Source organism: Ambystoma mexicanum, chromosome 1p (genome assembly GCF_040938575.1).
Source record: "Ambystoma mexicanum isolate Mex_15411 chromosome 1p, UKY_AmexF1_1, whole genome shotgun sequence".
Classification (NCBI taxonomy): Eukaryota; Metazoa; Chordata; class Amphibia; order Caudata; family Ambystomatidae; genus Ambystoma; species Ambystoma mexicanum.
In genome coordinates, this window is record NC_090921.1 from 24,280,939 (window position 1) to 24,286,938 (window position 6,000).

Genomic DNA, 6,000 nt, shown 5'->3' on the forward strand with positions numbered 1-6,000 from the left:
ATGCAATTTATACAACACCTTTATGTCCGAGGGGAGGATGTGCCGACAATGAAAGAGGCATGCGTTGTAGTGATTCTAAAAACTGGTAGAGATCCCCCAAAAGATGCGAGAATTATAGGCCAATCTCGTCGTTAAATGTTGACCTCAAAATATTCACTAGAATACTAACTAATTGGTTGGCCAGATGTATTGGCGGGCTGATAGGCCGGTCCCAAGCAGGGTTTATGCGTGGGAGATATGGGTATGATCATGTTAGGACGATTATGGATATAATGGGACTTCCTAAAGAGAAGATTAAGAATGCACTTTTAATCTTCATGGATGCGGAGAAGGCTTTCGACCTGGTTAACTGGGCCTTCTTGGCCTGCACACTCCGAAAGATGGGTTTCGGGGGAACCTTTCTCAGAACTATAAAGACACTGAACTCATCCATTAGAACTCGTATATGGGTTAATGGTATTCTGTCTTCTTCTTTCTTCTTGACAAGAGGTACTAGACGGGGCTGCCCGCTGTCACCATACCTTTCCAATTTAGCATTAGAGCCACTGATCGCGTATATAAGACAAGAGCAGAGTCTTCGGGGACTTAAACTTGGAGACAGCCAGATTAAGGTACTATGCCACACAGATGATATGACAGTCATGTTGACCAATCCTCGGGAAGGGGGCGATACATTAAAAGGTATGTTTGAGGTAGTGGGGCTATTGTCTGACCATATGATTAACTGGGACAAGACAGTGGTTTTTCCCTTGGACACCACACAATCAAGGGAGGGTTTTGACTCGTGGAATTGTCAATTGAATGTTAGAACAATGAAGTATTTGGGAGTCTATTTGATCCGTTATCTGAGAAAGATGGTGGAACTTAACGTGTCAAAGATTATTTAGGTACTACGGAGAGATATTCTGAAGTGGGGCCGATTGGTCTGTTGGGTTTTGGGCAAAAGTCAATGGCCCTCATTACGACCCTTGCGGAAATCGACTGACCGGAGCGCCACAGCGTAAATAGCGTTTCCGCCATTGCACGAAGGAGCAAAGTGCGGCCCATTCCGACCCATCGGGCACGAGCACCACGCCACGGCGGAAGTGCAAAGTCCGCGATGGCGGAAATGACCCCAAAACGGCCCACACCGCCGCCGTACGGCGCCCTAGGTGCAATACCGCCACCCCTCTCAGCGGTCACCGCAGTGTGCGCCTACCGGAAAGTACGGTGACCGGAAATATACGGAAACGGAAGTTAAAACATGGGCCCGGAACGGGAAACATCCCGGCGTACACCTATAAAACCACTAAAACCACACAACCACTAAAATCACCACCCTGAAACACACCCCAACCCGTCAACCACCCTAGCGAAACCAAGAAAAATGGGAAAAGTAGCGAAGAAAGCGTGCGACCGCAAGCGGCAGGTCCACTTCTCCCGTGAGGAACTCACCGTGCTAACAGAGACCCTCCAGGAGAATGCTGCCGTCGTCTTCTCCACGCAAATTACCAGGACGGCACTTGCAAACAAGAAGGCCATATGGGCTCTGGTGGCACAGCGGGTAAGTGCGGTGGGGACCGCACCCCGCACCCCACAGCAATGCCGCAAGCGATGGGACGACCTGCGGATACGCGTCCGCAGCATACTCTCAGCCAACCGCAACATCGCCACAGCCACCGGGGGAGGTCCTGAATCACCCATCAAGTTGACCCCCTGGGAAGAAATCTGTGCCTCCACCATCGGAATGGAGAGCATAGAGGGAGTCGGAGGGATGGAGAAAGGAGTGCAGACATCCGAAGAATCAGGTAGGTGGACCAGACAAAACAATGCCAAATCCACACAGTCCATCCATGTGAAGTACCATGCGTCCACATAGTGCAACAGAAACACATGTCCAGGAGAACGTCCACACACATCGGCCTGATAGCGCACGTTAAAACCCACAATAAATACATAAATAATTAAAAACCCCTAAAACACGCACTACACGTGCAGCAGGCACACCCTAACTGCAGGCTGCCAAACAACTGCACCCTCACTCCACACACAAATCAAAGCACCTCCAAGGCCCCGACCCAAATCACCCTCAGGTACCACCCCAATGCATGTGATACAATGCCATTCCAATTCCCACAGACCCATCAATAACCCTCGCCCTCCTTTACTCCACCACAGGGTCCGATCCAAACGACGAGCCACAGGACACCCCTACCAGCACACCTGCAAAGAGGGCCAAGACCAACGGCCAGAGACCCTCCACCTCAGCTGCACGCATCAAGACACGGCAGCAGCACAAATCAGGTGGCAGCACAGAGGAGGGAACATCAACAGGCACCCCAGCAGCCAGCATGCCCACAACACCACCACCACAGGTCCCCCCAATGGATGCCACAGAAGGCACTGCCTCAGGTGGCAGCAGCACCATAGGCGACACCCCATTGATGGCAGCATGCTCCGACACAGAAAACGGGGATGCCGAAGTCAGATCCATCCATGACCTGTCCCAATCCCCCTGTCTGTCCCATCCCGTACAACATGAGGATACCACGCAGGGGCACCCACAAGACGACGACTGGCCATCCCCCCCAAGCCCTGTGGCAAGGCAACATGAGGTCAACAGCCCCTCTGCGACACCCCCGCAAATGGCCATGGCCCAGCAGAGGCAACAGTCCCTCGACCAGTTGATCGAACAACAGCAGCAACTGGCCACACTCCTCAAGGACCATGCCGATGAATGTGGGGGCACCAAGGCAGACATAGAAACATCAACTGAGACACTTAGGGCAGAAATGGAGAGAGGCACAGAGACGCTAAGGGCACAAATTGAGAGAAGCACCGAGAGCCTGAGGGGGGAACTGCATGCGACGTCCAAAGACGTATGTGCCGAACTTGCCGCAGTGCGCCGTGTGCTCACTGAGCTCTCGCAAACCCTTAGGGACATGCATGGACGTGAGCAGGCAGACACATCATCCGTTGCAAGTTCCGTCCAGGGCAGCCCCCAACGTAGATCTGGAAGGAACCTGCGCTCCACAGGCAGGGGTGCCCCTGATACCCGCAGAGGGGGCTTGCAATAGCGACAGCCCACTGACAATGAGCATCTTTGGACACTGGTGTTCGGGTGGGAGGTAGGAGGGTGGAGGGGGTGTGTTGGGCTCACTTGGGTGGCGGGTCGATAGGGTGTTCAACATTATATCACATATGCCATAAACAGTGCACGATCAACCAATGAGATGTGTGGACATTGATCTTTGTGTACTAGGCCATCATAGGCGTACAGTCCATATTGTGCATGTTCCAGACACACACAGTGCCACGAGTCCCGTGTCCATGTATCAGCCACCAGGCATGAGTGCTAGAAGCATACATCAATGAGATGCTGACGAATGTCACGGGCCTCCGGTGCCTCGCAGACTCCATGAGGTGCTGCCACATCCCCACCCTCATCATGACCATCATCAGGTGCTTGCAGTTCTGCGTCAGGGGGCATGGGCACATTTCTACGTACGCACATGTTGTGGAGCATGACACATGCCATCACCATCTTTGCAACCTTCTCATGGCGGTACAGGAGTGCCCCGCCAGACCTGCTGAGGCAGCGGAAACGGCCCTTCAGTAGGCCGAATGCCTGCTCAATGACTACACGGGTACGTGAGTGGGCATGGTTGTAGTCCTCCTCATGCTGGTCCCGTGGGTTCCGGACTGGTGTGAGGAGCCATCTCTTCAGTGGATATCCAGCATCACCTGTATGTGGACGAGAAACGTAGGATGTGGAATGCCATTGATACGTACGCACACCCCCCCCCCTTCCTGCCAGTACATTGCCAAATCACATACCCCACATCATCATGCATGTAATGAGACTCACCGAGTAGCCAGGATCTGTTCCCTGCGTGTCGCTCCATGTAGCGTGGTATTGTAGAGTTCCTCAAGACCATGGAATCATGGGTTGATCCATGGAATCGGGCACAACAATGCGTAAAGATCCTGTTGGAGTCACACACCATTTGTACATTCAGGGAATGAAATTGTTTTCGGTTGCGGTACTGGGCCTCCATGGCATGTGGGACGACCAATTCAACATGGGTGCAGTCGATGGCACCAATGCAACCCGGTATGCCGGCAAGTGCATGGAATCCCACTTTTGTGTTGGTTATTTCCTGCTCCGAGCGTGGTAGAGAGATGTAGTCGTCTGCGTGCTGCAGGAGGGCATCGAGCACTTGGAATAGTGTCCGTGAGAACAGTGGCTGAGAAATGCCATGCAACTGTCCGACTGTGTGCTGGTAGGTGCCTGTGGCCAGGAAGTGGAGTACAGACACCACCTTCAGTAGGGGTGGGATGGCGGTTGGGCTATCTATCATGCTGACTAGGTCAGCCTGTCTCATGTCCACAATGGCGGCTATGGTGTCCCGGTCCAGACGGTAGAGGGTGTGGATCTGCTCATCAGTGAGGTTGAACGGATGTGCTCGGAGGCGTGGGATTGCGGGCTGCCTGCGTGGTGGTAGTGGCTGTGCTGCTGGGCCTTGCTGGCCCTGCCTTGGCCTCCTCCTCCTCCTGCGTCTCCTCCGTGCGGCTGGTTGTAGTTGTTGTTCGTCTTCTTCTTGGAGTCGGAGCACTTGCAGTGCTATCAGGTCCCCCAGGGCCAACATCGCGAGTCCTGCCGGTAGCATTTCGCTGTGGTTGTGGGAGGAGACTGGGTGTGCAATTTATGTGTTTCCAGGCTGTATGGCCTCCACCTGTGGTGATTGATTCCACCTGTGCAAACTGCTCTCCCCTTTGGCCGAGCACGTCCCGCGCACAACGCTGCAAATCGGGTAATGGTATCTTGCTATTGCAATCATGTATTTGTACCCGATGGGCGTGTAAGATTGGTTGATATGTTCATTCTGCTGTGGTCCCATTGTTTCCCATACTATCTGTGCAGTCGCGAACGGACTTGTGAAGGGTCAGTGGAACGTAGTACTCGAGTAACGGTGGGCCCTCATGCATCACTGTACCGAGTTGCAACGACGGGCGTGGCTTCCCATTTGTGGGTGAAGGCAGTTGCCATTTTCACACACAGCCGCACTCGATGGAATAATTAGTGATCTCAAACGGCCACAGATGCCTTCTCGACGTGATGTTGCAAATGAGGAATTCGAAGGGCGGCGCTTTCGGTTTCCAGCTAGCGGCGAGGAGATGCCCACAGGTCTGACTGCAAATATAACGTTCTATTGTTCTATGTCCTTGAGACAGGGCCCATGGCGAGGGAGCAATGATTGATATGAATAGTTTGGGATGCGCAATGGCTACGTGGGCGATGAGGCCGGCCATTCCCAAATACATGTTACTTCACAACACTGGATTTACGGGCTGGGGCACTGTGGATTTAGCAGGCTGCATTACGCACAGACTCAATGGATGTTTCTAATGTCATGTGAGTAATTATTCAGGCGTTTTGATCCCGGGATGAGGGAATGATGAATGGATGCATGGGCAGGTGATTTGATACAGAGTTTGCCATGTACAGGGCTTCTTGGGATCTATCCGCCTCCCCTACGCTATGTGATGCAGGGCTGCCATAGTGGGACCATCGTCTATCTGGCCTTGTTGAGCCCTCCCTGTCTCGACGCGCCCTCAGACACTTGTGTCCATGCACGTTAACATTCCCATCTGATGGATTCTGTTTTGGCAGACGCATGCACTGGTACACTCGTTCGTGATGGTGTTTACACCTCGGTATAGATGGTTAAGAGTCGCAAGTGGCTTTGGGGTGGTGATGATCCTTTGGAGTGGGCTAGCATGCATATGGCTGTGGATTTCGTGTGATCATTGAAGTGAGTTGTTCGAATGCAGTTCTGATGGCCATTCTGTTCTTGTTCTTTTCTTTTGGTTGACAGGTATCTCCTCCCCTTTTGCCACTGCCATCTGTATGCCACTCCTGCAGATGGATTTTACTCCCGACACCTGCTGCTTCGTGTTAATCGGTGGAGCAGCATTACGATCTTATGGGACGATCGCCAGTGGCCCACATGCCCTTAC